Source organism: Cornus florida, unplaced genomic scaffold (genome assembly GCF_030987335.1).
Source record: "Cornus florida cultivar Cherokee Brave unplaced genomic scaffold, ASM3098733v1 CherokeeBrave_3.0.0_Hap2_Chr08, whole genome shotgun sequence".
Lineage (NCBI taxonomy): Eukaryota > Viridiplantae > Streptophyta > Magnoliopsida > Cornales > Cornaceae > Cornus > Cornus florida.
Window position 1 is genome coordinate 66193333 of NW_026775578.1, and position 18267 is coordinate 66211599.

The window sequence follows — 18267 nt, forward strand, 5'->3', positions numbered from 1 at the left end:
CCTTTAACGGACTTACTGAAGAAAGACAAACAGTGGGTTTGGTCTGAGGAGTGCCAGAATGCTTTTGAGATGCTTAAGCAGGCAGTGTCTACAGAACCGGTCTTGAGACTGCCTGACTTTGGTTTGCCATTTGAAGTGCATACTGATGCCTCTGATAGAGCAATTGGTGGGGTTCTAGTCCAAGAAGGACACCCATGTGCCTTTGAAAGCAGGAAGCTTAAGGATGCTGAACAGAGGTATACAACTCACGAGAAGGAGATGACTGCAGTGATACATTGTCTTGACGCATGGAAGCACTATCTGTTGGGTACTAAGTTTACAGTGGTGACTGATAATGTGGCCAATACCTACTTCAAGACACAGAAAAAGCTTACTCCAAAGCAAGCTCGTTGGCAAGAGTTTCTTGGGGAGTTCAATTTTGTGTGGGTTCACAGACCTGGAAAGCAGAATCAGGTTGCTGATGCCTTGAGTAGGAAAGAAGTGCAGGAGTTTGTGGCGTCGTTGACAACGGTGTATACTGATTTCCTTGACAGAATCAAAGAGCAATCTCAGTCCGACAATGCCTATCAGAAACTAAAGCAACAGGTTACTGATGGTGAAGTCAGAAAGTACTGGATTGAAGATAATCTACTCTATGCCAGAGGAGGTAGATTATATGTTCCTGTTGGAAGTTTGAGACGGGAACTAATGCGGGAAATGCATGATCCTCAGTGGGCTGGACATCCAGGGGTGGATAGAATGCTGGCGTTGATATCCAGATCATATTACTGGCCCAAGATGGAGGATGACATAGAGTTATATGTCAAGACTTGCTTGGTCTGTCAGAAAGACAAGCATGAAAGGAAGAAGGAGGCAGGGCTACTGCAACCTTTGCTTATACGAGAGCGTCCATGGCAGTCAGTTTCAATGGACTTCATTTCTGGTTTTCCCAAGGTGGAAGGTATGAGATCTATTTTTGTGGTTGTAGATAGATTCTCTAAGTATGCAATTTTTATTGCTGCACCACATGCATGCCCAGCGGAAGTTGCTGCTGGTTTATTTCATAAGTTTGTGGTGAAATATTTTGGCTTGCCCGAAGATATTGTTAGTGATCGCGACACCAGATTTACGGGAAGGTTCTGGACAGTGCTATTTGGCTTGATGGGTTCTGAACTAAAGTTCTCCACAGCAAACCATCCTCAGACTGACGGACAGACTGAGAGGATGAACCAGTTATTGGAAGAATATCTGAGGCACTATGTCACTGCAAGTCAGAAAAATTGGCTGGAGTTGCTAGACACTGCACAATTCTCTTATAATTTGCACAGGTCTTCAGCAACTGGAATGAGTCCCTTTGAGTTGGCAACAGGGCAACAACCTCGCACACCACAGGAGGTCGCAGTGCAGAGGACAGGTGGAAGATGCCCTGCAGCATATCGATATGCCCGTTCCATGCAAGAGATGGTGGAGGAGGCACAGGACAGCCTTGCCAAGGCTGCGAGAAGGATGAAAAAGTATGTAGATAAAGGGAGAAGGCCATTAGACTTCCAAGTGGGAGACAAGGTTCTGTTGAAGTTGACTCCACAGATTTGGAAGAAGATAAGCAGCAAAACTGTTCACAGAGGGCTGATTCAGAAGTATGATGGTCCATTTGAAGTTGTGAAGAAAGTTGGGAATGTTGCTTACAGATTACAGTTACCTGAGAGACTGAAGGTCCATCCTACTTTTCATGTGAGTTTCCTCAAGCCTTTTCATGAGGACACTGCAGATACATCAAGACAGCAGGCTAAGAGAGCCCCACCTGTTATTCGGTTGCAGTTTAACAAGGAGGTGGAGAAGATTTTGTCTCACCGGACCCAGGGTCAGAGTAAGAAAAATCGCAGAACTGACTACTTGGTGCAATGGAAAGGATGCAGCGAAGCAGAGGCTAGTTGGGAAAGAGATGTGACATTATGGCAGTTTGAGAAACAGGTAAAGGAGTACTTGGACAAGTCGACGAGGGCGTCGACTTCTTCTGGTGGGGGTGGTTTGTTAGCCCCTTGACGGTTGTCCAAGGGAAGACATGGGCATTTCAAGGCCATGCCATGTCTTAGGAATACTTTGGCTTTGATTAGACAGCCATGAGGGTGCTCAGTGGGTTGTCAGCGTGCACAAGATGCTCAGCGTGCACACAAGATGCTTAAAAGGATGCTCGGCGTGCACTGGGGGTGCCCAGTGGCACTTTCGTAAATATGGCGAAAAGTGAAACTTGGAGTTTTGACTCGGGATCTTTATGGGAGATACCTTGAGTCCATAGAAGCTGGTTGGCGCAGACGGCACTTAATTTGGATGTCGGGAAAGGTCTGAAAGGCCATTATGACTCCTCAAGCATGGGTGATGTTTACTCCTGTCAGAGTGCTGGATTTCCTTAAGACTATATTAGGGGGGGGGTCTGTTGAGCGCATCGGTTGGGCTATGGCATGGCTTGCTTAGAGGGCTTAGCCAACGTGCATGGGCACGTGTTGCACCACTCCAAGATGGTTGCACAAGTGGGGAGCATCTAAGATATTGAAGGGCAAATAAGTGTGCACCGACACGCGCGCTGGAGTGCAGCGGCGTGCGTGCGGGAGTGCAGGTTGGCGCGCGGGTAGGCGTCCAACCTAGTGTGCGCGAGCGTCTAGCTCGGCGTGCACATGGGCGTCCAGGTGGGTGTGCAGCCACGGGCGCATGAGGGTATAAACATGGCGCGCAAAGAAGGGCACTAGTGTGTGCGCCGGCGTGCACTTTGGTGTGCACCTGAGCGTGCGCACGGGCGTGCATGGCTTGGCACGCCGTGCACTCAGAGACATATATATGTGGGTGCAGATTGGTGGACTTGGGCTAGGTTCACAAGGTTGACTCAGATGTGGCTAGAGCATGGATAACACAAAGTCATGGCTTGCGGTTACAAGAGGTGGTGGCTTAGTGGGCTCGGTTGGTTGGGGGAAGTTACTAGCACTTCCCACTCATCATGGGAAGTGGGGGAGTGCTGAGTAACCTCCCAAACATGTGGCACAATTCTGAGAGGACCAACACACAGGCGGTTAAGGGTGGTTTCCTCCACCATGCAGAATCTAACTTCTTGTGGTTATGTGGCATGAGGAGAACATGCCAACAAGCCTAGCAGTTGGGCTTGTCAACTGCATTATAGTGCTGGCTCATTTAGAGGGTGCCAGCACGACCCTAGGTGGATGGGGGTGTCATCCATCATCTTAGTGGGCAGTTATGGGCGGTTTTGAGAGTGGCCTATATAATGCTAAGGTGGGCTTTGTAGAGGGAACAGAGAAGAGGGTGTGAGCCTTGGTTGTTCCTTGTACGAACTCATGTTCCTTTGTAATATGTTTAATATGAGCAAAGGTTGGGGCTTGTCCCTGTAAACTGTGTGTGCCTTCTTTATATTTCTATATTGTGTGTATTGTGTTGTTGTGTTGGCTGAGACTTGGTGGCCCCAAGTGCCATTGCAGAGGCAAAAATTCGTGGTGTAATTTAGCCCTGTGACACTACCCATCGTGAACCCCCTCTGTCCCTGTCAATCACTGCCCAAAAGGTGTAAACAATAAATGCATGAAGTAATTGAAGTTTCCAAGACTTCAGGTGTGTGAAATATTTTTCATGTTTTTTTAGTTGCGGTTGCGATGTGGTACCACAAATAATTGATTGGTTGAACTTTTTAGGGATTCTTATTTTTTCTTTTAAAGGTAAATTTCAATATATAAACAAGTTTATGAACAAGATGTCTGGAAGCCCAAATTTGCGAAAGGGTCAACCCAACCATTACATTTGCAACCTACAGAAAGCCCAAAACTAACCCAACATAACAATCGCAATCCCACAGAAAGCCCAAAACCAAGTTGAAGGCCCAACCCAGGCAGTTCAAATGGAGGCCCAACCCAGGCAATTCTAACGTAGAGAACCGTTGGCAGCAGAACTCCACAATCCTGTGAAAAGCGATGGGGAATAGAAGAAAGGGAGTTCCCATTCATCAGCTATTCTCCTTGTAGATAAGGAATTGGTAAGAGTAGTGGACATTAGCTTAATAGCTTTAATCTAACTATTTCCAAGGTAGGATGAAGAAGAGAATTTGCAGAGAGTTTTTTTCTTTTTGAAAATCCTCCGATTACGCTCACTCCATACGTTGTAGACTGGGATGAAAGGGAAAGTATTGTTAATACTGATTTGCTGTGATCCAGATGGTTAGCTCTCCAATGGTGAGAACTCCATGCCACTAGCTCTGACCATGAAGATGGGAGTAATATGGAACCCGCAACGTGTTTGTAAAAATGACCACAAGGGATTCACAAAGGAGCGCTTGAAAAATAGGTGATCGTGGGATTGAGGCTGCTCACTGTTACAGAGGACACAGAATGTGGAGTTAAGGAATGATGTGCAGCTTCTGTTCAGGGTTTGGAGTATGTGCTGATTGTTTAGGGATTGAGGGATTAGACCATGCAAGATGGGGAGATGTTGGTTGAGGTATTTCATGGTTTGTGCAATCGAAAGGTCTCCAGAAGGAGATTGGGTTGGTGCAGTGGACCCAAGTGACGCTAGCTGTCAAACCAAAAATTAAAATTCCGTCCATCACCAATTTCAAGCTTGACAAGAGGTGGAATGGCTGCTCTAAGTCGGGAGAAATTATTAGATAGTCCTAGACCATTAACACTTGGTGAACCAATTAAATACATACTCTCGGATTGAGAAAATAGGCCCACAAGAGTGTATTAATAAATTACAAAGTTTCATGATCGGAGGATTTCATTGAATTAGTCCACTAAATATCAAATAGACCAAAACCATTAATAATTTCTCCCAAATCAGAAGAATTTTCACCGGTTCCAAGAGCACTGCCCAAGAATCTTCACTTCACAAATGCTTCTACCTTAAGTATTAATCCACTGGATCCATAGCATATCTTTTGACTTGATTATGTGCCACAGTTAGAAACTCCTTACAATGAAAATGGTCAATAGAAAGCAAATAAAAGTAACTAATAATTTTATCCAAATCATTACAGTCTGCAGTGCTTCCAAAGGTCTAATACTCTCTTTATTTATTTATTTATTTATTGTTAGTATTATTATTTAACAAAAATTAACTCACAGGCCAAAGGGTTTTTGGCTTAATGGTATAATCTCCTCATTTTTAAAGGTAAGGGGAGGGGTTCGAGTCCGGGCATGGGCAAAAAATTGTGTGTGTTTGCTTTACCATCCAAAAAAAAACAAAGAATTAATTCACAGGCTTGGTACTCATTTTGAGCTCTCAGATAACTTGCAAACTCTCGATCAACTGCAAACCACACAAAGAGCCCCTTTGTTTTTTTAATTCACCAAACTTGAACAAAGGTTTGGTGCATTTCGTATGGACTTCTAAGCATTCCACTTTTATAAGATTGTACAGAATTTACACAACTCCAAAAAACATGTATAGGCACTTGTCATTTCTGCACGTCTTATTTCTTCCTCTTCGTCTTCGTTTTTTTTTTCTTATTTTTTTATTCTATTTTTTAATTTTAACAAGTATTGAAACTCTTTTCATTCTTAAATATAATAAAAATAGAAACAACTAAGAAAATTAATTCTTATTAAAATAATAAATTTAATAAACTCACTAGTTGAGTTGAGCTTGCCATTAATCCAATTTGGCTCATTTCGTTTGTAGCCCTACTCTTCTGACATACACAGTAATTGTATCGGTCTTGAATTTAGGTTAAATTTCAAGAAATTCTTTTCATAATTCCATTTACAAATCGTATCAATATTACAGCCACAGTTATGTATAGCTTCACTGGATGACACACTTGAAAGGATAATTTAACATCGTGTTGTTTGCTTCTCCAGACTAAACAAGAGATGTCTAAGCATCTACAAAACTTACATGCCCCATCTGTGGGAGGCACAAAGATGGAGACCCCCATCAATTTGCAAAGTAAGCATAGCCCTGTAATTAACAGATCTCTGTTCATCTCTCAGCTTGAATATGAAGTTACCTATCAAGACGGCCGAGAAAATCTTTATCTCACGGTAAGCAAACTCTTTTCCAAGACAAATTCTCGGGCCAGCCTGCGTAAAAACAATTATTCAATTAGCATTCTCCTCCAGAGTTTCAAAATAATCACGTTTAAAGTTTACATGTTTGAGAAGTACGTTTTTCTTGATTGTTTTATAGAGTTTATATAGAAAGTTTTTCAATGTGACCTATCAAAAAAAAACAAAAGTTGCTCAATTTGACTGATATTTTGTGATCCAAATAGATCACTTGTGTTACAACAATAAATTAAATTAGCAGCTTTCTTGTTAGAAATTAAACTTTATTTTATTTTAAAATGTCTTTGAAGGTCATGGGTGTTTTTTTATTTGATGTTTTATATTTATGTGAGTTTTTTTATTGGAGTTAGTGGGGGGTATAAGAGTTACAACTAGTAAATGGTCATGTTAGTGGGTTAGTAGGAGTTTTGCCTACTAAATGATATGTTAGTGGGGTGTTAATTTTCATTTTCATTTATGTTTTGAAGCCTATATAAACCCATGCATTGTACTCATTTTCAATTAAGTGAAATAAAAAATGTTTTTCCTCCATTTTTATTCTCTTCCAAATAGTATAGAGTTGTGTGTGTAACTAGGCCACTATTTCCAACAAAGTGGTATCAGAGCTAGTTTGTGAGAGAGAGAAGAAATGACAAACAATTCGGTTCCATTTCAAATGCCTCGATTCACCAAAGATAACTATGAAAATTGGTGTATCCGTATGAAGGCAATTTTGGGAGCACAAGATGTGTGGGAAGTTGTTTCCAAAGGTTATGATGAGCCAGAAGATGAGGCAACTTTGTCTCAAGTCGAAAAAGATGTTTTACAAGCTATAAGAAAGAAGGACCAAAAGGCGGTGATGACCATCCATCAATGTTTGGATGATGGAATGCTACAAAGAGTTGCTAGTGCAGAAAATGCAAAGCAACTCTGGGAGATTCTTCAAAACTCCTTCCAAGGAGTTGATAAAGTGAAGAAGGTTCGCCTCCAAACGTTGCAAGGTGAATTTGAAGCATTGCATATGAAGGAATCTGAATCAATTTCAGATTATTTTTTGAGGGTCCTGGCTATTGTAAATCAACTAAGAAGATATGGCGAAACCACCATGACTGATACAAGAGTCGTTGAAAAGATCCTTCGGTCATTGGATTCCAAATTCAACTACATTGTTGTAGCCATTGAAGAGTCAAAGGATTTGGATTCCATGACTGTTGATCAACTCATGGATTCGTTGCAAGCTTATGAAGAAAATGTGGTAAAGAAACAAGAAGCTTTGGAGCAAGTTCTACAAACAAAGTTTCGTTGAACGAAAAAGACGAAAAACATGGAGGTAATCAAAGGGGCCGAGGACGTGGAAATGCATGTGGCCGAGGAAGAGGAAGAGGCCGTGGAAGAGGAGAAAGAAGCGGTCAACACACAACCAGCAATGAAGAAAAAGTCCATAACTCACAACAACTAAGAGTTCGTGGTAGAGGAAATTACTCAAGGTCATATGGAAGGAGGTATGATAAGTCTCAAATTCAATGTTACAATTGTCAAAAATATGGTCATTATGCTTCGGAATGTAGTAATGTTGCTAACGATGTTGAAGAAAAGGCTAATTATGTTGATGAAGAAGTGGAGCCTACTTTGTTGTTGGCATACAAAGGTGAAAGGAGTGAAGAAGATGTGTGGTATCTTGACACCGGTGCAAGCAACCATATGTGTGGTAGCAAAGAGAAGTTCGTTGATATTGATGAATCAATAAATGGTAAGGTGACATTTGGAGACTTATCACAAATTCCGGTAAGAGGGAAAGGTAAAATATTGATTCGTTTGAGGAATGGGCATCATCAATTTATCTCTAATGTTTATTATGTGCCTAATATGAAGAACAATATTTTGAGTTTGGGACAACTCTTAGAAAAAGGCTCCAATATTTCCATGAAGGATTGTAGTCTTTCGATAAGAGACTCATTGGGTAATTTGATTGCCAAGGTTCCAATAACAAAGAACCAGATGTTTTTGCTAAATATTCAAGCCGACGAGACTAAATGTTTGAAGGCTTGTTTTAATGATTTAACTTGGCTTTGGCACTTGAGACTTGGGCACTTGAATTTTGGAGGATTAGAGTTGTTCGCCAAAAAGAAGATGGTGAAGGGATTGCCTTTCATTAGCAATCCAAATCAATTGTGTGAAGGATGTCTCGTTGTAAAGCAATCAAGGAAAAGTTTTCCTAAAGAAGCTACCACAAGAGCTACGGCGCCACTACAACTTATCCATTCGGATGTTTGTGGTCCAATTTCTCCATCATCATTTGGTAAGAATAATTATTTTTTATTATTCATTGATGATTTTAGCCGAAAAACATGGGTGTATTTTCTTAAACAAAAATCGGAGGTGTATGGAATTTTTAAGAAATTTAAAGCACTTGTTGAAAAACAAAGTGGCTATGATGTAAAGGCTCTTCGATCCGATAGAGGTAGTGAATTCACATCAAATAATTTCAAAAAATTTTGTGAAGAAAATGGAATTCACCATCCTTTAACGGTTCCGAGATCGCCCCAACAAAATGGAGTTGCAGAAAGGAATAACAAAACCATTCTCAATATGGCTCGAAGTATGTTGCAAAGTAAGGAAATGCCTAAAGAATTTTGGGCTGAAGCGGTTGATTGTGCAATGTACTTGTCCAACCGGTCTCCTACTAGAAGTGTGCAAAACAAAACACCACAAGAAATATGGAGCGGAAGAAAGCCAAGTGTCTCTAATTTGCGGGTTTTTGGGAAGATTGCCCATGTGCACGTGCCGGATGAAAGGAGGACCAAGTTAGACAACAAAAGTGAAAAAATGGTGTTCATTGGCTATGATGCAAATTCCAAAGGCTACAAGTTGTACAATCCAAACAATGGGAAGATTGTCATTAGTAGAGATGTTGAATTCGAAGAGAGAGCCACATGGGATTGGAACACTCTAAATGAAGATTATAATATTTTTCCAATTTCTGATGAGGAGCAAGAAAATGAAGGCATAGAGTAGCCCATTTCTCCACCAACATCACCTCCACCACCATCAATTCAAGATCAATCAACTCCATCATCATCAAGTTCAAGTAACACACCACCACTTCGCATGAGGAGTCTTCGTGATATATATGACGAAACAGATGAGGTAACAGAAAGGTTAGGTGATTTAACACTTTTTTGTCTCTTTGCGGATTGTGAACCCGTAGGATTTGAAGAGGCGACACAAGACAAAAAATGGAGAATTGCTATGGATGAAGAAATTAAATCCATAGAGAAGAATGGCACATGGGAGCTTGCTACACTTCCAAAGGAGCAAAAGGCAATTGGTATCAAATGGGTGTATAAAGCAAAGAAGAATGCCAATGGTGAAGTTGAAAAATATAAAGCAAGATTGGTCGCCAAGGGGTACAACCAAAAGCCCGGGATTGACTATGATGAGGTATTTGCACCCGTAGCTCGTTTGGAAACAATTAGATTGTTAATTTCTTTGGCAGCCCAGAACAATTGGAGAATCCATCAAATGGATGTGAAATCGGCTTTCTTGAATGGGTTTCTTGAAGAAAAAGTGTATGTTCAACAACCCATGGGCTATGTTGTAAAGGGGCAAGAAAACAAAGTCTTGAAATTGAAGAAGGCTTTATATGGCTTGAAGCAAGCACCAAGGGCGTGGAATAAGCGAATTGACAAATATTTTCAAGACAATAATTTTTCAAAGTGCCCATATGAACATGCTCTTTACTCCAAAGTAAGTGAGAATGGAGATGTATTTTTTGTTTGCTTGTATGTGGATGATTTAATCTTCACAGGTAGCAATCCAAAAATGTTTGAAGATTTCAAGAAGGTTATGATTCGAGAGTTCGAGATGACAGATATTGGCATCATGGCTTATTATCTTGGCATTGAGGTCAAGCAAATGAATGATGGAATTTTCATTCACCAAGAAGGCTATGCTAAGGAAATTCTCAAGAAATTCAAGATGGAAGATTGTAAATTGGTGAACACGCCCATGGAAGTTGGAATTAAATTGTCAAGAGATGAAGATGGAGAGACGGTGGATCTAACATTTTTCAAAAGTCTTGTTGGAAGCTTGAGATACTTAACATGCACAAGGCCAGACATATTATTTACGGTTGGGCTTGTTAGTCGGTTTATGGAAAGACCCACCATAACTCATTTCAAGGCGGCTAAGAGGATTCTTCGTTACATCAAATGTACCCTTGATTTTGGGTTATTTTATTCATTTACTAATGATTTCAAGCTTGTGGGTTATTCTGATAGTGATTGGGCCGGAGATTTGGATGATAGAAAAAGTACTTCTGGCTATTGTTTTTTCATGGGAAATGTTGCTTTTACATGGTGTTCAAAGAAGCAACCCATTGTCACCCTCTCAACTTGTGAAGCAGAATATGTTGCAGCCACTTCATGTGTTTGTCAAGCAATTTGGTTGTGGAATTTGTTGAAGGAATTACACATGCAACAAGAAGAGTCAACGGAGATTTTTGTGGACAACAAATCAGCAATTACTTTGGCCAAGAATCCGGTGTTTCATGAACGAAGCAAGCATATTGATACAAGATTTCATTTCATTAGAGAATGCATAACCAAGAAGGAGGTGGAGCTCAAGTTCATCAAGTCACAAGATCAAGTTGCGGATATTTTCACCAAGCCCCTCAAGTTTGCAGATTTTCACAAGTTAAGGAGTTTGCTTGGAGTTGAAAAAAAAATCAAGTTTAAGGGGGGTGTTAGAAATTAAACTTTATTTTATTTTAAAATGTCTTTGAAGGTCATGGGTGTTTTTTTATTTAATGTTTTATATTTATGTGAGTTTTTTTATTGGAGTTAGTGGGGGGGCATGAGAGTTACAATTAGTAAATGGTCATGTTAGTGGGTTAGTGGGAGTTTTGCTTACTAAATGATATGTTAGTGGGGTGTTAATTTTCATTTTCATTTATGTTTTGAAGCCTATATAAACCCATGCATTGTACTCATTTTCAATCAAGTGAAATAAAAAGTGTTCTTCCTCCATTTTTATTCTCTTCCAAATAGTATATAGTTGTGTGTGTAACTAGGCCACTATTTCCAACATTTCTCTCCAAAATTCTAAGTACCCATGATTTTAGCTTTAAAATTTAAATTGTCTGAAAATAAATGTGTAACAAGTTCTAAATATAAGCTTTTCCTGATCATATTTGATTTCGCTCAACGTGGGTAATACTTGGTGATTAAAATACTCTACATGCATCACCTGAAAGGCAGTGAATTTGAAAGGGCTTTCTTGCTGGAAAACACCATCTTTATTGAGCCATCTCTCTGGCCGGAATTCCTCTGCATCATCACCTTATATATATTTCATCCTGCCCATGGCATAAGGTTGATATGATATCAAATCCCCCTTCCTCACACTGAATCAATTGGGCATTGTATCATCCGAAAAACAAAACTTCCCATCCTGTGACAGCCTAATTGTGAATGCATTGCAACATAAATAAATAAACATAATTGTGATCAATGTGTTACTATGCACGCGTTTTTGTGTATCGGTGTGTTGGTATTCATGCATGCATTTTTGTTAAATGATGGTCATACCACCGGAACTGGAGGATAGAGTCTGAGTGTCTCAGTCAAAGCTGCATGGAGATACTGCATCTTGTCGAGGGCTTCTTCGGTGGTACCATTTGCAAGTTCTTCAAAGCTTGATTTCTCATCAATTTTTATAGCTTCACTAACTTCTAGTGCAATTTTTTTCTGAATCAGTGGAATCTTGCACATCATGTAAAAGAACCAGGAAAGAGTGAGAGCTGTTGACTCCTTTCCAGCAGTAATGAAACTTAGGATAATGTCCTTCAAGTACTTCGAATCTGTCTCGTTCAATTCCAGAAGCCTTGATAAGAGGTCCATCTTTTTCATCTGCCATTCCTGTGTATATTCCAACACATATGTTAATTTTGTTGCACTTCAATCAGAGATAGGGAAGGAGGGCTCGTCCAAAACCGGCCCCATTGCATTCCTAACATATATTAAAGAGATCGAGTGGTTAAAACTCACTGGTGAATCATGTTTCAATTCTTGGACCTGTTCTGTCTTCATTCGGATAAGTTTATATATGTATTTTTCAATCACTTTGATACTATCTCTCATCTTGGCTTCTGATCCGATGTTCAAGAATCGTTTGATTTTCCAGAATGGATCAACATATCTGTACATGGTTATCGCACTTGCTTCATCAAAAGCATTGGAGAATCAGGTACCTTCTTCATTTGTCCCACACATGCTGTCTAGTTCTACGCCGAGTACAACCTTGAAAACTGCATCCAATGTTGATTTCATAAATAAATCCTGCCAATTGAACACAAGGATTAGTTTAAGTAAGATGTGTTAAGACACACCGAACTGCATAACAAAGAACATTATCAAGAAAAAACAAAATACTAATAATAATAATAATACTAACAAGAATCATGCATCACATAGTAAACAATGATTTACGTGGTTCGGTATATAGCTTATATTTACAGTGTACATTGGCAAAAATATTTCACTTTACGAAGAAAAATTGAGATTATAAGTTCTCAAGCCTCCAACTCTTTGTCTCACTCTCTATTTTGGCTTTCAGTGATCTTTCATATACTAACACTACAAATTCTAGCACGCTTTACAACAGAAACTAGAACTTATGTTCACAACTCGCAAGACAAAACAGGTAAAAAAATAAATAAAAAAAATTAATCAACTCAACCGAAACAAAATTCAAGCCAATTCACAAGATAGAATAACTAGACTTCCATTATAGGAATAGATATCGTCTTACTTGGATTTCAATTGTTTGGTTGGAATTTGCAGCTTTAGATACTATCTGGGCAAGTTTTACTGCATTGCTTCTGAAGACCACACTACTAAAGTCCCTCAGCATCTTGGTGGAGAACTCATAGCTTGATGTCTTCCTCTGATGTTGCCACTTTTCTCCGTCCACTGCGAAGATCCCATCGCCTAGAAGATCCATCATGATGCTATGATGGTACCATCCCTGCAAGAATTTGTTTCGGCAACTCAGAAGAGTGAATATTCGTGAGGCTCCACCATATGCTTCAACTCAGTTCATACAAATACAATCTTCAGGATCAACCAGATAAGGTGTGACAAGAAACTCTGTCACACACCCACGTTGCCACTAAGAGCAGGCTTCTACTTTGAAAGGCAAAGAAATAGTACCAGGCTATAGCCCTTGGTCAAATATGAATAACTTGCATATTCCATTTTCCTTGCGGCACAACGGAATCTGAACATGAAATAACAAATAATGACACAAAAACAAAAACAAACAAGAGCATATTTGACGTGGTTCGACCCCAACACTACAAAGAGAAACTGTTTACTATAATTAGTGAAGAGAATATTACACTACAAAGGATATCCATTCCCTACCTCATGAGAAGTTACACCAGCCGAGACATTTAATAGTACACTCATACTCCAAGATATGGTGTCTGTGTTGATAAGCATGCAGATGTACTGGTCAAGTGTTTTTTCCTACTGCCAAAGTCAGCCACAAATGAAATCAACAGGCTCTGCAGAAATTTTCTATGGTCTGGTTTCGAGATACAGTCAAGAAGAGCCAAGGTTGTCTGGCACTCTCTGTGTTCCCTAAAGCTGCAGGTGGTTTAGGCATACCAAACATTGAGCTCCTAAACAATGCTTCACTTCTCAAGCACCTATGGAATCTAGCTTCAGATAATGAGGATTGTTCATGGGTCCAATGGGCAAAAGGATTATCTCGTTAAAGACAGGTGCTTACGGGAATTGAAGATTCCATAGAAATGTTCTTTGACCTGGAGAACAATCATGCATCTCAGACCTCTAGCAAGGATTCTAATTAGAGCAAAAATCGGTGATGGTCTGGTACATAGCTTCTGGCATCACAACTGGTCAGGAAATAGCCCACTTTGTTGCAGATTCGCCACTGATATCATTCGAGACTCAGGCATCCCCACCAGCTCAAGAATTGGAATCTATTTCAACTCAGTTTCAGGTATTTGGGACGTTCCATCAAACATCTCAAGTGCAATTCCAGAAGCACTTTCCCTACCACCATTATCACAACTTCCTGATACCCTCTCGTGGTCTCCATCACCTAATGGGATGTTCTATAATAACTCACCTCTGGTCCATGGAGCCATTTGGTCCGGAATCCAATTTCAATTCCTCAACATAGATTTATTCTGTGACTGGCGGTCCTGAATCGGCTTTCAACAATGGACAGATACTCTCTGTCCAAAATGGCACTTTCCAAATCACTGCACCTTTTTTCGTGACGCTGGTGGTGAATAATTGAACCATCTTTTTCTCATGTGATTTCATCCACCCAATTTGGAACTACATACGAAGTCTCTGTGGCGTCCACATTATCCCTCCATCTTGGATTGATTTTATCATGAGGAAATCAACGTCCGTCGACAACTCCATCAGCAAATTGGCACTATCAGCCACCATATCCCATATCTGGCCCTCTTTTTCTTGTACAGTTCTCCTTTTATATATTTATGTAATTGCTTGAATTTTCCGGAAAAATAAAAAATAAAAAATTGATCTCTACCCTCAGACACTACAACTAATGCTCAAGTTCATACACTTCACAAACCAAATTTTAAGCCAATTCTGCTGAGTTAGCAAAAAATTTGCAGAAGAGGCGGAAATTGGTTCAAGTTATGATTTTTTTGTTGAATTTTTCAAAACACATATGCAATCTTGAATTTCTTGAAATTGAGAACCAAAAACTGAAATAAACGGTAAAAATATTCCTTTTTTCCAAAATATTCAAAATCTTCCTTTCTTTTCTAACCATTCCTTCACAGCCAAACACATAATCCTTGGATTTGACTTCATCATGAACTGAAATACAAGATATCTTGGCGCTGCAATTTTTTCTACTGCCAACTTTTTTCAAGCAATATTGATATATAACTATGCACAAAGGTATAATATATATATATATATATATATATATATATATATATATATTGTGTTACCTTGCCGTAATTTGCAAAGTTGGTTCTAAGGATATACTCGACAATTGCAGGGTCTGCAGTTAAAATCTGGCTCCGAAACAGATGAAGCAGTCTGTAAGTCTTGTTTTTGGTTGAATGTTCAGTCATGAAGTCATGCATCCTGTGAAAGTGTAGCAGTTGATGGAAGAGTGTGCCAACAACAGGGTAGTATCTGTTTTTCTTCTTCTTCTCTGATGATGATGATGATAGTTGGACAACATATTTTGTTAGATATATTGCAAGAATTACAGCTAAACCTGTTGCCATGGATGAGATGGGATTAGAAAGGAAATCCATGGAAGTCCTTTGTGGTTGTGTAATATGATATTTTCTTGTCAATGGACTTCCAGATATAGAAGACAGTAGAGGAAATGTTCTGTATGATTTACTTCTTTTTCAAACAGTCAAACTCACCATCACCATCTGCATTATCCTTATCCTTGCCTTTATTCTATGTCAAATGGGTTTGGAAGCATGAATATATATATATATATATATATATATATATATATATTTAATTTTTCATTCTTTTTTATTATATCTCTTCTAAAATTTAAGTTTTTTAAGTTGATTTCTATTACTTCATCCTGTAAGTTTTTTTTTTCCTAGTTGATACTCATACATACTCTTTAAGGAATTGATTGTATTTAAGAAGAATCAAACCTTAAACCTCATGTTTCGTAAGACACTAGGACCGAAGGACCGAGTAACCACCTAAGCCAAACCCTTAGGTTCATTCCAAGTAAGTTTTGGTCGGCTTCTTTATGACTTGCCTTCTAGACAAATAGCTCTTCCTCTTTTAGTAGGTAGATTGCGGAGGTACTTTGAATACTTTCCCTAAAAACTATATACCTAATGTTCTCATCGCCAAATTAATTATTTATTCTCTCTTTTTTGTAATTTTTAACATTTAACATTGAATTCTTATTTTCGCTACATGAATGAATTTATTTGTATTTTTTTTAACGCTCAATATTTCACTTCATACAATATTATTGACTAATAATCATTTTATAATTTTTTATTTATTTATTTGATATTCATTTGTCGCAAAAGATACTACTAATTTGCCTTTATTTTGTCCATTCGTCTCAAGCTTTAGCCTTAAATTTGTGAAAATGAGTATGGCAATGGCACATCCATGGAACACAAAAGCTAGGTTATTTGTCACAAAAATTATATATTTATAGGCACGGTTGGACATTTATAGGTGTGTTGGAGCACAAATCCTTTGTATATGATGTGAATGATGAAATTTGTGAATGGTGAAATTTGTCCGAAGGAGTACACAACCATCCCAACTCGTGTGTTAAAACATAGTACATTTATTTGCTTTGTAAATTTATAAGAAGAAAAATGATTTAAAGGTGGATGGGTTTAATTGTTCAAAAAGTTTTGATTGGTTATTATCTACAAAATATAAGGAAGTGTGACTCTATTTTTTTTGTATAATGTAAAAATAATCAATTAAATTGTTTAAATTAAGCAATTCATTATAAAATTCCGGCTTAAATATCACTCATCCTGTAGGAATGGCATTTGAAAATGTGAATTTTCACAGCATACTCTTGTTTTATGGTTTATTTTAGGTGTGTTGTAAATTAGTAATAAAGAAATTATTATGAAAAATTATTACATAGTGTTAAGGTTATTGGTCTCGAGTCAATGATATACTCACACATAAATTTATGTGTCAACTTTGTATCAATTTTATTTCAATATTTATTGGTGTGTCAGCACGTGAATGGTGATCCAAGGATCATATAATAATTTTTTAATTATTAAATAATTTAGGAGCAAAAATCATGAATTGTCCGTAATTAAAAAAACAAAAAAAAAACTGAGTAAATTAACACACTGTGCGAGTAGCAGAGACCAATCTAATAATGGTGAAGACAGAAGACCCCACCGTCACAATCTAATTATTATTTCTCTATATGACTTCTAGCGGGACCGAGGCCAATATATATATATATATACGTTGGACACGTCAAATCTTTTTATATGTAGATGCGACCCCAATAATTAAAGGCCAAACTTTGAAGCAAGAAAGCTACTGTATATAATCTAACCAAAAAAAAGCCATTCCTCCACAATTACTCTTCAAAATTTGAGGTTAAAGAAAAAAACCAAGTCCGTCATATCATGTGTTACTTGACACTTCGGGTGTTATGGTATAATCACAGGTTAGCAATTTGTCTGAAATGTCAATTTTGTTCCCTCTCTCTCTCTCTCTCTCGCGCGCGCGCGCGCGCGCGCGTGCTCATCTTCACCACCATATATTATGAATTCATCTTCAGACTAAGATCAGTCCTGCTTGTGAATTAATCTTCATACTTAATGGCAAATGCATTTTGTTCCTATGGAGCAACGAGGATAGCAACTTAAAGGCAAGGACTGACATTCCCAAAAAAAAATATTTGATTTGCTAATGTAAATTATTATTATTATTATTATTATTATTATTATTTATCTCAAATAATATACAAATTTCAAATGCCCGGAATCATCTGAAAATTATGTATATCATTAAGGTCAGACCTCAAAAGTAAATTAGTTCTGACCAACTATACCACTCAAGATGATATGGCTCCTCTTTTTCTTTTTTTCATTTTTTCTTTTTTTAATTATTGTCTGCTTATAAATATGTGTGTATGCACGTGTCTGTATGTGTGTTGACGAAGTTTTCAACTACAATCAGAAGCGATGTCGTATTTGCAAGGAAAGAATGAGTAATTTGAAAAGGTACCGGTGTGGTACCTGTCGGAGGGTCTCCGACGATCAAGTTAATACTAAACCGTAAAGAGAAAGAAGAAAAAACTCTCACTGAACTGTCCAAACAAATTCTCCACCGCCAGCTCCACCTATGCCGTTGATATTCCGCCATATCGCTTCTTTGGAATAGAAATTGGTATCCTCGACAACGACGATATTAAGTCTATACTCTGATTATGCTGATTCACAGAATCCATCACCACCACCACGGTTGGAGGTTGCAGCAGCGATGGTGGTGGCATCACTAGAAGTAACTGAATCATATACGTAGATTGATTCGATTCCTTTGCGTGTGTGAGGACCGGTTTTCTTTTCCATTTTTTTAATTTTCTTTTTTCGTTTATTTTCGTGTTCGAGTCATGTCGGCCCGGGTCAGTTGGTGTTCGGGAATAGTTTTCGACACATTGCATTTATCATTTGAGGCACAATTAT

The 18267-nt window shown here is 38.6% G+C and overlaps 1 pseudogene; it reads right to left on the reverse strand.

Annotated features, from left to right (window-relative positions):
- Positions 1-5303: 5303 nt before the first annotated feature.
- Positions 5304-15453, reverse strand: LOC132271925 (cytochrome P450 704C1-like; annotated as a pseudogene).
- Between the last annotated feature and the right edge of the window lie 2814 nt (positions 15454-18267).